Source organism: Phalacrocorax aristotelis, chromosome W, assembly GCF_949628215.1.
Source record: "Phalacrocorax aristotelis chromosome W, bGulAri2.1, whole genome shotgun sequence".
Lineage (NCBI taxonomy): Eukaryota > Metazoa > Chordata > Aves > Suliformes > Phalacrocoracidae > Phalacrocorax > Phalacrocorax aristotelis.
Genome location: NC_134310.1, coordinates 5,250,673 through 5,267,590, shown reverse-complemented (window position 1 = coordinate 5,267,590; position 16,918 = coordinate 5,250,673). Strand labels below are relative to the sequence as shown.

The 16,918-nt window shown below is 53.7% G+C and overlaps 1 protein-coding gene across 1 annotated transcript in view; it reads right to left on the bottom strand.

The window, feature by feature from the left end:
* The window catches only part of PTPRS (protein tyrosine phosphatase receptor type S), a 171,622-nt gene extending 163,268 nt beyond the window's left edge, over positions 1 to 8,354 (bottom strand). The window contains exon 1 of the mRNA XM_075077583.1: positions 8,263 to 8,354. The gene's annotated coding sequence lies outside the window, so the exon portion shown is untranslated. The remainder of the gene's footprint in view (positions 1 to 8,262) is intronic.
* Positions 8,355 to 16,918: the final 8,564 nt, after the last annotated feature.

The window sequence follows — 16,918 nt, the reverse complement described above, 5'->3', positions numbered from 1 at the left end:
TATTGCTGCCGGCTCAATAGAAGCAGGAGGTTCATCCCTCCTGGGAGGAAGCTATCAGAAACCACTCTCCCTCCAAGCACGGCTAGCCCACGTTTTGCTATCTGTTTTTACAATCAGGCAAAATGCTGGAAGAGTGCAAGAAGACATTAAAAAAGCAAGAGTGGGTGCAGCAGCATGCAGGGCAGGCACACCAGAAATGCTACAAGCTGCTGCAATCCAGACACGAATGCATTACCCATTCTTCTGAATTTTAAATACAGAGCATTATTACAGCCATCCTCACAACTGCCACGGCAACCTTGGCACTACAGCTTTTATGATAATTCACAGGGAGTTACCCACAAGGCACTGCAGAGATTTTCTTGACAGCCATCCTAAACTAATTTTTATAGTTTAGTGTACAGTTATACATAAACATTTAAGAAAAATAAAATGGCGACTCAGAAGGAAGGAGCCGATCGGGAGGTTTCAGCCCCGCTCCCCTCGTGGCATGTGATGGTCCAGCACAAAATGCCACAGGGCCGAGGTCCGTGCTGCCCACAGTGAACCCATTCCCGGGACCAGGGGACAGAAATGCCAGTTAATGCATTAACTGGTTTGCACTGGGCAAACCCTGTGCCCCATCTGCTATGATGCCCAGCCCTCAGCATCGCTCCTGGACCAGTGCCTCTGGGTTTCCAGGGCATCCCCCTGCCCTTTGCAGGGTGTCCAGCTCAACCAGGTCATGCCTGGCCAGGAGGTGGCACCGCCACCGCCCTGCCTGCTCCGAGGTGGCCCATTGGGTGCCTGCACACACAGGTGCTGGCCCGCAGGGCTTAGCCCCCATCTTCCCCTACCCCCAGCTTGCTTGGGGGGGTTGGGTGCACCAGCCAGCTGCCTGGAGAGGACAGGAGCAATCCCAGGGGACAAGGATATGTTGATGGAAACCACAGCATCCTGAGAACAACCTTTCGTGTGCTCTGATGCCAAATCCTCCCTGTCACTGTCCCTGCCCACCCAGGGCCACCACTCTGCCCTGGGCACATCCCTTCCTGCTGGGAGGAAAGGACGGTGCAGCCCCCATCTGCCTTCTCCACCTCGGAGCTCCCAGCGGGACGTGGCTCTGCCCATCACCTTTGCTTTCCGCCCATCCTGAGCCGTACTAGCCAGCAGTGACACAGGAACTTTACATGGTGACTGGAAACTGCTGCTCAGCTTCCAACTCCCTTTTGCAGCCAACGGAGGGAAAGAGTCAAAGCCGCTGGCAGCAAGAGACAGCAATGCGCAGGAAACAAAGAAAAGGAGCACCGGGAGGGAAACCTTGATTGGTGCAAGCCAGAAGCAGCACCCATCTACATTTCACTGGAACCAGAGCCAACACTTGATGATATCAGAGCTGAAGATTAGTTTATAAAAAAAAGAATCCCCAATTCCTGCAGAGTTTGCATGCACGCACATGCATTCGCAGCATGGCAAGCAGGTACTCTGTCCATCTCTGCTGTCTTCACAAAAGCAAAATGGAGGCAAGCACGATCGAGACGTTTAAGAAACAAACCTCTCAGTTTTATATCATCCGTGGAATTACCAGCAACACCGATTTAGATACAGGGATACCACAAAGAAGAAAACAATTAAGTAACAGCTCAGAGTGAGAGATGGTAAGATACGACTCAAGCTCCACAAAGAGACAACCAGCTGAATTTCAGATGAGGCTGCTATTTTCCCAAGATGGGATTATTATATTTTGCGAAGGCATGCAGACACCAGCACACCACATCCTCCCTCTCCTTCCTGCTATTTGCAATCCCGGCTCAGTAGTCACAAGCAAGAGCGGTTGAGAGCGCTTTGCCTCCAGCCTTGTGCCTCCTGTGCCCAGAGCATGTGGTTACCCCATCGATCGTATCATGTGTTCCCTGACCGCAAAGCAAAATGCAGAAAAAATCCTGAAAGCAGCATTATATAAAGTTCGTGCATTTCTGAAAGTAGGATCTGGTGTATCTTAACTCATCCCTCAGTCGGGCATGTAAATCCACCACCTCCCAGGAACACGGCAGCAAGCGCCCAAGGCAGCAAATCGTTCCTAAGGTCTGAGCAGACCAGCTTACCTGTTGTGCTCTTAAACTGGCCAACTAGAAGAAACTCAAATGTGGGACACCAGGCGCATTCCTACCTCCGCACCCCTGCAGACCATGTCCGAGATGGCCCAAGACCAAAGCAGAGAGACGGCAGCAGGAGAGGCAGGATCCCACAGGCATTGTGCTCCCTGCGTACAGGCTCGTATGCAAATCCTTTGCTACTCAAACCCCAGTGGGCTTAAAAATCCCCCTGGAGAGAGACCCTCCTTGCAAACCACCTGCAGGACCTGCCACATGTTGCAAATCATGGCTGCAGCCAAACCAGCTGTGATCTGAATCAGCTGCCTGCTGCCATCCACCCTCCCACCTCCTGAATCGAACCGTTAAAAGCCACTTGACCTTCGGGTTTGCTCCTCCATTAGGACATCCCCGCAAAGGCGGGGGCTTCCCGGTTGCTTGCGAGGTCACAGCCAAACTGCAACCCTCTGGTCTGATGTAAGACAGCACCGCATAGAGCAATCACCTATGAAATGAGGTTGTAAACAAGTGATTCAGCTGCTGCTTTGCAAAAACAGCCCCAACACCACGGCAGGAGTGGAGACCTCCAGGAGCTGGGCAGGAACAGCCACAGGCTTCCTAAGCTAAAACATCCCACAGCCCTGATTTAATCTAATTCATGCAAATGTTAAACCAATCTAGGCATGCACATCGTATGAGTTGCCTGGCCCAGTTTGATAGGTTTTTAAACCTGTTTAGACAAACTAAGATATCTGCTTTCTAATCTAGAGCAGCTCTTAACTGTGCAAATGTTGCCAGGGAACTAGAGCACAGACGTTATTACAGATCCTGTTTGTGTGACAGCGCTCAAACTGCAATGGCCTGAGCTATACTAACATATGGAAGAGGGCAATGCTAAAAATCACCTCTCTCTCTGGGCTGGCCATGTCCATGCAGCAGGGCTCTGAAACCCTGCTCTGCTACGCTCAGTGTTGTACAAAGGCCATCTCCAAAGCTTTCCAAACCCAAGAGGCACAAGCCCAGGTGAGTCCCAAGTAGCCCAGGGCTGCAGCAGGCTGGCTGGGGGTATGACAAAGCCTTGCTTGTCCAGGGCAGGGGACAGAAGTCCCTGATGGGACCAGCAAGTCCCAGGAGTAGGGAGAAATCCTAGTGTTGGGTCCCGGAGCATCCCTGGCCCCGTGAGCTGGGCCTATCTTCACCCTCATCACAACCCCTTTGCCTCCAGAGACAGAGCAGAGCACCCCAAGTGATTCTGAAAGCCTGCACCTCCTTTAAAAAGCTCAGGTGAGCATAGAGCCCCCATTGCTCTCCTTGCTCCTGCACGTGCTCCCTCCTCACGCCTGGATGTCCCCGTGGGACGCACGCACCCGTCCCCTCCCTTGGCGGCTGCGCCCAGCACGTGCAGCTCGCACGCCTGTGTGGGAGCCACGCGCTCGCCCTCGGCAGCAGGCGGGAGGACGGGAGCCAAGAGGTTTCATGGATTAGAAAAATAATAAGTAAATAAAGTTTAAAGAAACCCATGCCTCCCAACCAGCTCCTTATCAAGTGATATCACGGGCTGAAAATCAATTTTTTGGATGGTGCTGTGCCTGCGCTGGGAGACGTCCATCTGCAAAGGGCTCTGCGTGCAGGACATGTGGCTCTGCAAGGGCTCGTTCAGGCGAGCAGCAAATAATTTGACAGCACAGGCAGCTATTGCAATGGGAGCGCCAAGCTCGATCAGTTACTAAGCCAAGACAATGATACCCAAAAAAAGAAGAGTCCAAGAGAATTACATTGGATCAGACCCAGAAGTCTGGAGGGTTTACGAGTTGAAGGAGGGGGGTGGGAAGACGGACAAAAAGACAATTTCCAGTTTGCTAGGCTGATGCCAAAGGAAAAAATCAGTTATAAAGCAAACAATCAAAAAGAGAGGATAAGAGCAAAAAGAAACGGAGTCTAACGAACCGAGCGCTTCGATTGTTCCAGCTTATTGTCTAATAAACTTTGCAGAAAGGAAGCTGGCCTGAGCTTTACTACTTCAGAGCTCACGAGATTAAAACTGACAACAAATTTTTAAACACAATACTTTTAGAGACAAAAGCTTTGCAGCTGCCTGGCCTGGCTATTTTTTTCAGTTTGCAAATATCAAAAGAAAAAAGTCCTGGGGATCCTGCCCATAGTCACCGGCCCGGAGGAAAACCCAGGACTCCAGACCCTGCTCCCGCTGATCCCTGTGCTCTCAGCAGGAAGCGAAGAGCTTCATGGATGGAGGGAGCTGGGCCAAGGCAAAAGATTATTTGAAGGAGAAAGTTAGGCACAATTTTCAAGGTGTTGAAGCAATGATATTTAACTAGTCATTTGCAGATTTCCCTTTTTTGGGGAGAGAGTAATGAATAACATGCATGTTCTTATCAACTTATATAAGCAGAATTTAAAGCTCAAAGTTCAGCAACTGTGGATTAAACTACTTAGGAGCACGTTTTTAATACAACTGAATACTCTCTCCTTACCATATGCCCGCACTGACTGGGGTTAGATCTGGCTTCACTTTATCTCGGTATCCTACACTTGCAATTTTGTTATCTCTGCAATGCAAAAGAAAACCTGTTTTAGTCAGAAACAAAGAGAGGGTTCAAACATACCTGGTGGCCAGCCACAGGCAATATTTCACATCCATCATGACGACTCACTGCCCACGCAACTGCACATGCCACGTGGAAAAGCAGATAAAGAGTTCACCATGCATTTACTACCTCAAGCGATCCTGCATCAAGGCGAGCAGCTGGATGGGACCATCACCCCACTCCATGCCGCCTTCAAGGTTGTTGAAGCCACACCAGGCACCGCAGAGGGCACCCATCCCAACCCGCTGCCACCCAGCCAACCCATCGCCAGGCTGTATTTAAAGACCTCAAAGCAGCATCAGGTGGGACAGCCTCCCACCTCACAGACAGCTTTGAGACCTCCAAATATGGCCCGAGCCCTTCGGGCAAGTGTGGCAGGCAGGAATGCTTCCTGTGCTATAAAGAACAAGAAACAGCCTCAGTTTCCCCAGCTCGTGACCACATAATCCCCCCGGACATCAACATGGCTGGGTGTCTCTTCACACTCATTCCACCTTGCCTCCCACAATGGAGCAGCAGAATTAAGGCTCTAGCAAGAATTCATCTGCCTGGGAAAAAGCAAAGGCACATTTTTCCTCTTCTCCTTAGGCAACATGTCACACCAGCTATTCTTTAGCACCCAGACAAAAGGCAGAGCAAATCTGCTCCTCTCGGGGCAAGAGGGAAGAGACACCCTGTCTATCAAATTCACATTTATAAAACCTGGAGAGCACCAATGACCGGGGGACAGAGAGCCGGGGACACAAAGGACCTGACCCCATCCTGCCAGTGAGGCCAGTGCCAGAAGACAACTACAAGAAGACTCGAGGACCTCCTTCCCCCGTCACCTCCACCGCCTCGCACCCAAGCATAAGAATGGCTCTGCTCCCAGGGACCCTGCTCCCCCTGCACGCAGCCCCCCGCATTACTTGGTGGCACGGCTTCAGCTGGAAGCTCCTCTCACATTACTCAAAGTATTTATGACTTTTTCCCCATTTGAAATATGGAGGAAGGAGGAGGAGAGTGCCATCAAACTTGTTAATTTATAAGTCAATCTGGCAAGGAACAATTAACAGCTTTCCCACCACAGGGGTGGCAGGAAGAGGGGAACCTTCTCCCCGGGGAGGGCAGAAGGGCCCCGTGTCAAGACACACCCTGCCCTGCTGAACCCAGCCAGCTCCGTGCTCAGGACCCAGACGCAACTTTATTTTCCCCCATCAGTAGCTCTCACAGCCGGAGGGGACGAGCAGCCTCATCCCCCGCAGCGGGACACACTTAAGGTCCTGCCACCAGCTCCCTCAGCCCAGCACAGGTGCACAACCCCCAAAACACTCTTTATAGTGGGGGGAAGGGCTCCCTGCCCAAGTGGAGCTGCGAGGCAGTGCTGACAGCCTGGGAGCTGTGGGCAGGAGCAGAAGTGCCTGTGGGAAACACCCCCTGCTAATTTAGCAGGGGGTTTGTCTGGGGAGGGAATGGGGGTACACTCCAGATGTGCACCCCCGCGCCCCTGTGGGTTGTGCTGGCCCAGAGGCAGGGCTAGAAACCACCACCAGCCCCCCCAACTAAAACCACTTTTTTCCTCCCATTACAAGCACTTTTGCAAAAGTGAAGCCTCGCAGGACTTGGAGAGGGCAAATGCCCAAAGAGCAGATATGTCCCCACCATCGGAGGGTTCAGCACCCACCGGGAGGCACCACCCATCCCCGCAGAGCCCAACACCCCTCCCACAGATGTCATCCCTTCACCAGCCTTTTTTTCCCTTATCCCACATCAACACCATTTGCTGCCCAAGGAGGGACTGGAATGGGATCCTCCCGGTGAAACAAAAACACCTTTAATCATTACTCATATTTTCGGAGCGGGTTTTCACCCTCCATGTGACAAGTTGTGGCTCGGGAACCCCGGGGCTCCGGGGACAGCTCTCGCCTGCTGCAGGATGGCCCCAGGGCTTGGGATTTCAGCTGAAATCCCTGATGGCAGATGGAAAACAGCCACCCGCTGCCAACCCCAGGGGTGTCCCGCAGTCCCCAGAGCCAGCCGCACTTTGCAGGAGGTTTGGTGCAGCCACACCAGCGCAGGGCCAGGGGAGGGACCCCCCTCCTAACACGGGGTCCTAGGTAGTTTCAGGGTGACCTAGGCCCCTTCCTCACTGCTGTCACCATCGCTGGGCCACCACACAGCCAGCGGGGAACGGGGTGAAACCCACTTCCCGACGGGCTGCGGAGCTGGCAGGGAGGACAAAGCAGCCGTGTTGCCACCGGTGTTTGGGGTGGGGCACAGGCAGCGCCCCAGGGTGACACAGCCACATCCCCAGGCTGCGGCATTGTCCCGCCAGCGCCGTGGGGAATGCTCTGCCAGCTCCTCCGGCACTCGCATGCCAGCAATGTTGCTCCCAGAGCGACACCGGCTTTGCAATGGCGCATCCCCAGCACGCGCAGATGCCAGGAGGTACAGAAGCCACCGATCCCGCCGAGAAGGGATGCAGGTCCCCAGCTGGCCCCCGCCTCCACGGGTGGTCCCACAGTGCTGCTCCGTGGGAGCACAGCCCTTAGCACGGGGATGATGCCAGAGCACCCCAGATCCCATCCCTTAGGTCAGTGCTGAGCACCCACTCTCCTGGTGGGACCGTGGTCCGGAAGAGGTGGCCGGAGGGACACCGCAGGGATGGGGTGGGGGAGCAGTGCCAGCATGGCAGGGAAACGGGGTTGCCTTCTCCTAAAGGAGGTGGGTAGATGCGGGGGGGTTCAGAGAGGGTGGACCAGTACCGGGGTGCAGGACGGAGCACTGCCCAGGGAATGGAGCGCATCCCTGGTATCGGGGTGGTGGATGGAGCACAGAGCGCATCCCGGGTACCAGGGCACTGAGAGAGTGAACCGGTACTGGGGCACAGCATGGAGCACTGCCCATGTACAGGAACGGAGCACAGCGCGCATCCCCGGAACCGGGGCGTGGGACCGGGCACGGCGCGCATCCCCGGTACCGGGGCGTGGGGCGCGATGCGCCCTGGGCTGCAGCCGCTCCAGGTGTCCCCACCCGCCTCTCCCTCGCATCTCCCGCTGCAAGTGCCGGTGGTCCAACGCGCCCCCTCCCTGCACCCCCCGCTATAGCGCGGCCTCCTCCCCTCCAATGCAGCCCCCCATACCCCTCCCATGCGCTCCCCCAGCAACATGCCCCCGGCCTCCGGTGCCACCCACTTGCACGCCTGTGAACCTCGCCGGTACAACGCGACCCCCCCCCGCAACGCCAGCCGGCCGCACCCCCCCCACCGCCCAAACGCTCCCCGCTATAACGCCCCCCTTGCCCCCACCGGAGCCACCCGCACCCCTCTCCCGCCCAGCGTCGCCACACCGCCCCCCCGCCCCGGCGCTCCTCGCTATACCGCGCCCCTCCTCAGCGGAGCCCACCTGCCCGCCCCCGCTACAACGCGGCCCGCAGCGAAGCCCACCCGCGCCCCCTTCCCAGTTCACCCCACCGCAACTCACCTGCGCCCTCACCCTCCCGCTACACCGCGCTCAGGGCGCACCCCACCTGCGCCCAGCCGCGCCCGGGCGGCCCTGCTGCAGAGTGTGTGCACCCCCCGTTACAGCGCGCGCCCCCCGCCGTACCTGGCGGCGCGGCAGCCCGCTCCCATGCTGGCCGGCGGAGGGGCGCGGGAGGGGTGCGGAAGGGCCGCGGCCGCCCTCCTCCGCCTCCTGCCTCCTGCCTCCGCCCGGCGGCTGCGCGGGGACACTGCAGCACGAGCTCCCACCCGCCGCCGGCTACTCGCACAGATGATGTCATTCCCCGAGCCGCCGCCTGACGTCACCGCGAGGCGGACCCCCGCCCCCGTCCCCGGCCCTCCTGGGGAGAGGAGGGGGAAAGTGGAGGGGGAGGAGGGGGCGCGCGCCGCCGCGGCGTGGCCGCCCATTAAAGCCCCCGCGCGGGCCCCGCGCACGTGGGCGGGGGGGGGTGCGAGGGACGTGGGTGGCTGCGGGCGCGCAGCGGGGCTCGGGGTCCGTGGGTGCCCCCCGCAGGTCCATCAACAAACTTGCCATTTTCAGTACATTTCCCGTTTGGGGCATAATTGAAATATTCAGTTTATTTGCCGCTGTCAGGATATGTCTGATAGTTAATGTGTTTCCCTTCACATATTATCGACGTTCAATCTATTTTCCACACACCTGACTGATAGTAACAACACTCCCTCCGGCTCCCGCGCTGGGTGAATTGCTCATACCCACCGTATTTCGCGCAGGGACCATGTTATATTTAACCCACTTCCCACATTTGCTATATTTGCCAGATGGAATGTATTGTCAGTATTCAATATATCACCTATATTCCATATATTTCCTGTGTTGAATGTTTACTCACATGTAATCTATCCATCACATCGATATTTCACACCCTCAGTATATTCCTCATATAGTCCTTCAATATATTCCCCATATTCAATATATTCCGGATATTTAATGCATTTCCTGTACTCCACCCCTCTCCCGTAATTCTCCCTCGTTGTCTCCCACCCACCGCAGCTCCCCGCTAGCGACCGTATGGCCCCAATACAGCGGCTCTTTCGATTTCTAATACCTCTAGCACTCCTCAGAGCCTGTGCCGCACCGCGATGACCCCAGCCCTAGTGAGCAAATGCAAAAATTGGCAAAAAAAGAGCAATGTGAGAGCAGGAAGAACTTCGACCATGGGAGGGCTTTGCTTCCAAACCTGGAGGACTGATGCTGGGGAAATGCTCGAAGACAGAATCACCTTTGAGACAGGTAAAAAAAGGGGAAGAAAAAGGAAAAAGGGAAAAAGGAAAAAACGAAGAAAGACTTTTTTCTCATTTTCCTTCTCTGAAGCTCCGGCGCCCAGATTCAGCTCTGTGGCAAACCAGCCGGGCGCTCGCACTCCGACAGCAATCACCCGCTCCCCATCTGCTGCGCCGTGAACTTGCGTCGATGCCCCGTGCACCTCCTAATACTGACCAAATGTCAGCCGAACACTGAGTTTTAACTGTTTGGGGGAAATCGGGCAGAAAAATGTTGTTATTTCTCTCTTCCAGGGGCCAGGAGGAGCCGCTCGGCCACACAGCCTCGTGCGTGGGCATAGATTTTGCTCTTTGTTTTGCGTGACAAGAAGCACCTGTTTTTCAGCCGAGAGGGTGCCGTTGCTATGGCCTTGGAGAAAAATTGTTGGCATTAAACATGCTCTGCTTTCTCGGATGCAGCTGGGAAATGCCATCAGGTCTCAGTGCTGCCATGTGAGCCGGGAGGGTGTGGGGCGGCACCGTGGTCCATCTGCCCCGGGCGGGTGCCTGGAATTGGACGGGGAACCTAAAACTGATTTAAAAATTACTTTTCCTTTGTGAGAAAGGGCGATTTCCAATTAGAGGACACCACAGAGAGCCACAGGGGACCACAGGAGATCATCAATACCCATAGGGGTCTACAGGTGTCCATAAGATCCCATCAGGACCCATAGGGGTCCAAATAGACCTGTAGGGGGCTGTAGGAGCCCATACAGACGCACAGGGGTGTATAAGAGCCCATAAAGTCCCATAGGGGTCCACAGGAGCGCTTAGAGACCCATAGGCACCCGTAACAGCCCATGGGGACCCATATGACCTGTTGTTGTCTGTAGGGTCCCATAATGGTCTGTAGGAGCCTGCAGAGACCTGTAGGGGTCCATAGGTTCTGCAGTCATCCATACATGTACAAAGAGATGAATAGTGTTCCACAGCAGCCCATAGGAATCTGTAAAGATCCATAGGATTCCACAGAGACCCACAGAGATCCATAGGAGTTCGTAGGAGCCCATAGAGAACCATAAGACCAGCTACAAGGTGCCCACCCTGGTGCTGCAGGGTCTGGCTCCACCTTCTCATCTCCTGGAAGAGTCCCAGGCTCTGCCCTGGAGAGCCATCCCAGTCCTTTCCTGCAGCATCTCTTATAAAATGGGGTCGATCATTGATTTTCTTCTGCAGGTAGAAAATGCCCACTTTCCCCATCTGCTGGACTCCTTTCCAAACGGCTGCGGAGCCTGGTGGCAACCACCACATCACCACGGCTCCCACGTCCTATCTGCTGCGTCTATGTTCTTAATGGATGTATAATACTTCACAGTAATTTCCTCATTTGTCATGCAATCAACTCGTTGCATCAGACATGGGAGAAATGTAAATATCAATTATTAACCATCCCATTCCGGTCTTGCTTGACTGGATTTTTTTCTTTTTTTAGGAAGGATTTGATTCATTTGTAATTCAACTCTACCAACATATTTTTAATTAGGATGCTTACATTTCTGGCTAGGCTCTACTTTTGAAGGGGAGAGGCTTGATCACTAGAGCAATTGATGACTCCATGTATATTTTATAGCTGAGATGATAGTTGTGAAAAAAGTCTAAAATAGAGGGGGGTTTGAAATCCTGTGCATAGAGGGCCGCTAGACCATGGTTAAAATTCTCAGTGGCCAAATTTGCTGCCTCAGTCATTTATTGCCCTCAAAGTGTGCGAAGCAATGGCATGAGATGGAGAAGTGGCCAGGAAAGTTCTGACAGAATATTTTTCATCTGCAAATAGTTGGTTTTTCTTTATTTGAGAGTGAAACATTTCGTATAACTGTGTTGCCTTAGGCAAAATTGGCTTTGGAAATTAAAATAATAACAAAAAAATTAGAAGGTTGAAACTCAGCTGCTTTCTTTTTCACTTCCCATTTGGAAATGGTTTTCCACTCAAAGTTTTAGAATTTGCTGGTGTATGTACAGCCTGAAAAGTCAGGCTGGGGTTGCGATGCACGTTTCTCCTTGCTTTTCGGCATCCACGCTCTCATGACATTTTCACCGGTGCCAGTTTTGCAGGAGGTAATCCCCATCCTCCCCCCCGAATCCCAAATTTGGCTTAAAATGCAGGAAACCTGGACCGTTCTCCTCTCAGCCAGGCTGTTTATTTGCTTTCTGGAGTGTTAATAAAGCTCTAAGACTTGCATTTTCCAAGCTGTCTTCCTCCTGAAAGGGAGCAGGCTGCGTCTCCTTAATAGCTGCTTTTGTTTGCTTGAAGGAAAATACGAAATATCTCATGACTTGCCATAAAGCCGCGAACGACTGCAAGGATGCGCAATTGCTGGGTGTCCTCATGACTAATGGGTGAGTTTCCAGGTGCACGTGGAGCCTGCGGAGATGTGCCGGCAAATCCTGCAGGATTTTTTTTCTATCGGTCAATCTGCTAAAGTCGTCTTCTCACGAGCCAAGTGGTGGTTGGTGCCGAGAAGCTTCCGCAGTTTTCCCGCGGTGTGAAACAGACCCATCTTAATGCCACCTTGTCATTACGTTGTACCGAGATGATGCGACCCGGCCCACGCAGAAGCGTTTTGCGGCTCCTCCAAAGTGTAGCGAGACTTTCTGAAGGCGACAGCACCCTTTATACTGTAACCCCAATGCCCGCATCCAAAGGCATCACCCCAGGGGATCAAAGGTTTGGGCTTGACCTTGACACTCCTGGGTTTGTGCTGGAGGCAACTTTGCTCCCAAATCCTTTTCCAAACCGTTTTTGCTTCCGCTGCATTTTAATTCATCTAAAAGCCGGGGTGGAAAGCGAATCTGCTCTAGCAGCTGTAGCCGCCGTGCCCAGACATGGTCAGCGGTGGGTTGTGAAAGAAGCTGTTGAGCTCCCCCTTGATGGCATTTGAATTCAGTTGTTAAATTAAGGATGGTAAAAAAACAATTTGAAGAACAAGCGCGGCGCACGATCAATGCTGGCTTGTCACCAGTGGAAAGGGCAGGTGCCGATCCATAAACCCCATCTGCTGGGAGAGGAGCCTTGCCACGACCCCCAGCCGAGGGTAGTGGCCACTATTGCTTCTGGCAGATGCCGAATGCACACGTACCTGTGGCTCAGGTAGACATGCTAGGGCATAACTGAGCCTGCAATTTCATCAGATTTTCTGTTTAATATCCATTTTCTTTCAACCAGAGAGTATCCATCGTTTCCCTGGTCACCGGAGGATTTTGGCAGGTAAGCCACGGAGAACAATCAACACCCATTTTCCAAAGCCTGCGTTATGGCCTCCTGGGGGAAGTCTCACTTGCAGCTGAGAAGTCACTTCAAAAAACTCACCCCAGGCTCTTTTTGAGGCAAAAACTCATCTGCTCATTTAACTTAATGAGCGGCTCTCCATCGCTGTCGTGACACCAGCACCCACCTCCTGCGCAGCAACAGCGCTAGGACAGCGAGGCTGACGGAGCAGTGGGGAGGGTTAATCCAGCTCACCACTGCTGTCAGGAGGCTTTGCTCCAGCTTTGGGCTATCTCCTTGCTCCCAAATCCTTAACATGTTGTTTTCCAGAGAAAACAGGGAGGAATAAATTCCACAGCGACGGGGAGCTCATGTGAATCCGACCTGCATGAGGCTGCATGTCGGCCCCCGCTTGCGCCCCTGCACTGCTCAAATGCAACAGAGCTGCTGAGGTCGGTAAGGGAAATGGAAACCCTCGCCAGTGACAAAGCTGCCTCTGCTCCAGGCTCCCCAAAAACATGTGCCCATGAGAGACACGAAAAACCCCGCTGGGCTGCAGGAGCATGTTTGAGGCACAGTTCGAGGCAAATTACCTGGGGTAATTTGCAATGGCAGCAAATGCATTCCAGTGAGGATTTTTGGGGTGTGGTTGTGCCTGGGGGCTGTGGGGAGGCAGCTCAGGCTGGAGTAGTGCAGGGATGCACCCAGTGCCATCGCCAGACTGGTTTCCAGCAGCATTGCTGGTGCCTGGGGACCTCATTCCGGGTTAGAAGATGGGCATATGTCAAACACGTAAGACACGCTTTGGCACCGTCTGCTCCTGCAGAACAATAGTTACTCTTCGTGTTAGTTCAGTTACAGATCAAATAATCTAAAAAATTCACAAGTGGCTGCGGATAAAAATTAACTTAAAAACATTTTGAAAACATTGCAGTACTGTGGAGAATAGAAATGCGGCACTCGCTGGCGGGAGAGAAAAGCCAAGTGTCTGTACAAGAGTCCTCCACATCAACATTTTCCCCACGTCAGATAACACAGAAAGCAGCTAAAGCTGGATGATCGTGGTCCAAGATGGAGCGATGCCCTATGGAAGCCCAGGGAAGTTTTCACTGCTGTTTGCTCTGCTGATGTTTTTCAGCTGTGTCATTGGTACTTTGCTTTATCAAGAACATTACGGGCTGAATACTGCCTTTGCAGTGAAAAACAGTAGGCTGAGTATTGCTCTCTATTGCACAAAACACATTAGTTGTAGGAAGTTATAGGACAGAGGTATTTGGCTTGTGGTCATAACTGCATTTAATAACTGCACAGTAAAAGGTATAAGACCTTGATTAAACTTTATAGCGTCCAAGCCTCAAATCGGCTCTTTGCGCTCCAGCCTGGCTCAGTGCAAATGCGGGTTCTTCGGACCAAGGCAGCAGCGTCCATGTGCTGACAGAAACTTGTTATACACAGAAAGCAGCCTGTTGGGAAATAAGCCATCAGCTGATTTCCCTTTGGTTTTGTTTCCAGGAGGGACATTTCCAGCTCAGCTGCTTGGTGGGGCTAGAGTTCATCCTCTGCTCCGCGGTGCCTAAATTGAGACGGTTTTGGGGTGGGGAGAAGAGCCTGTGGGATAAATATGGAAGAGGCTAAATAAGGAAAAGCGGCATAGGCTTCTGCAAACAGCCTCGATGTGAGTGTAACCCACTCCGCACATAAGGTCTAAACTCATACCAACGCTGGGGTCTGTTTTCCCCAGCACGAGCCAAAGCCGACGTGAAAGTGCAGCGCAGCAGGTGCCCTCCCAGGGTGGCTTCCAAAACACCGGCCAGACCCTGTGGGGGTGATGAGGGAGGAGGGGAGAAGCAACGGCAGAAATGTCCCCCCTTGCTGCAAACAAATTTCCCGTTTGCACTGCAGGTGCTGGTGGGTCTGTGAGAAGGTGGCACATCGTGGCTGGGCCGGCACAGCCGCCGGCATGCACTGACGCTGGGCACCATTGGTGTTAGCCAGACACAAGACTTTCTTGAAGGCAGAGCAATTGCACATCGCCTGGAGTGGCTGCAGAGAGCATGTTGCAGGGCATGCCTTGGGGTGAATTCTGCCTCTGGGCTGGGTCGCCCATGGGCCTGCACTTTCCCTCCATTAGGTCTTCCACCTCCAGCTGCTACACCAGGCTTTATTCTCTCCTGCTTGCTTCCCTTGGGTGTGCTCCCGTGCCACATGCACCTCTTACAGCCCAGTGCAGAAGGAGCCCTGCAGCCAGGGCTGAGCCCCAATCAGCTCTGCAGCCGCATTTTCCCATTGCACCCCAAAGTCCTACTCAGCGCCAGTGGCCCCTATCCCACCTCCCCTGTGCTCAGGGTCACCCCACAGAGCCACCATCAAAAAAACCCCAAACTCTTTGGGCAGCAGAGCACGAGCAGGAGCCACCGGCGTTACTGCTATTGCTGCTGTTATAATCGCTCCTCCAAAGCCGGAGCAGGCAGCAGAGTCTTTTTCTCTGAATGAAATAAGAACAAAACTGGTTGGAATATCGTGGTGATATTAGTCATTAGTCATTTCACCTTGTTTGGGAGCCGCTGCTAATTGAGATGCTCAAGCGTTGCTTGGAAGCTGTCTCACTGCGGCCGTAGCGCTCGGACCCTCCCTGTGCCGACAGGGCTGTATTTATGGGTGTCACTCAGCCCATCTGTGCCTTCGCTTTGCCCTTTTGGGCCCTGGGAGCTAAAACGGGGGGAAGGCAGAAGAGACAAATGGTCTCGTAAACTGCAATGAGCCATGGCAGAACATCGTTGTGCGGCGAGACGCAACCCGGTGCTCTCGAGCCCGAGGAACATGTGGGGAGCAGAGGGGATCCCCTCTCTTCTCTCCTTGCCGGTGCAGCTGAGGATCTGGGCTCAAGGGCTGTCGTTAACCTACCACCCTGCTTTTCTCTGCTGGAAAATTATGGCCGATTGATGTGCCTGGTATTTATACAGTCCTCATTACCATAGCAGCTTGTATCCCTGGGGGAGACGCCGTCACGCTGGGTGCCCCTGTGCAGCCCTTCATACTGGATGCTTTGCTGGCTTTGCCACCTCCGGGTGTCCACCGGGTCCGCAGTGCTGCTGCTCACAGCAAGCAAAGCCGCAGTTTGCAGCGAGTGACTGTGGCAGGAGATGTCCTGCCATTTTGGCTCTGCTCGCGACCATGCCGGCTGGCACACAATGTTGGGTGCTGCAACCAGTGAGGCAGTGTCAGCCGTGGCATCAGCCCTGCCACAGGAAAGTGGCAAGGGGATGGTGATGCATCCGCACTTTCCACTGGCACCGGGGAGTGACTGCAGGCTAGTACCACTGTAGCACGGGCTGGAGCGAGCGCAGGACTTGTGATAGACATCAGGAGGGAAAGCTCGTACGGGAGGCCAAGCACTGAGCCCAGAGTAGACTCACCTCCCGAGATCTGGCTGAGATGGTCTATGAGCATGAGCAATGATGCTTCACCAACCCCATCTCCAGCGCCCCTGGTCCAGCAAAGTTCTCTGATGAAGGCAGTGCCTCTTTATGGAAAAATCCGTCAGAAGAAAATGCGAAATGATGGCAAATCTGTAGTCTAATATATACGGAGTAGGTGTGTCCATATGTCCTGTAGGACCTAACAGGGGAACGACCCATCCAGCATGATCCTACGGGTAAAAAGATCTGGATCTGTCCCCGAAGATGCCTCTTTTCAGGGCTGTGACCCGTTGGAGTGTGCGACTGTTTTGGGTAGCTGCTGTGCTTGGGGCAGGGAGAAGAGCTTTTTTGGACTAGATTAAATTATCCAGAATATAAAATAGGGATCAGTCTGCTAAGGCTGAACAGAGTGCGCTCTACAGGACTGCGGTGATCTCCGTGCTGAACAAATGAGGTCTTAATGCCCTTGAGGAAGCTATCTTCCTTCCTTCCTTCGCTCCCTCGCTTTTCCTGTCGTCCTCTCCGAGGTGAGTGGTTGGTGAGACTTGCCTCCGTGTGAGCCAGAGGAGCCCCCGCAGAGCCGGCTGCTGCCTGCACGAGCCACAGAAACAAGCACCGCACATTCTCACCGTGCAGCAAAGTGAACTTGTCCCCGCCCTGCGGGAAGCTCCGGCATCCCAGGGACTTGGGCGATGGGGGTCTGGACCAACCTCTTTGCAGACACGTCTTTTTCTATTTGAATTTCTTCTCCTCACAGCTGCCCAAAGCTTCACTCACGCATGGGCGAACTGGAGCATAAATGCAGATTTCTGGGTTCTATTTGGCTGCCAGCGGGGGTGGGAATGTGGGCAAGG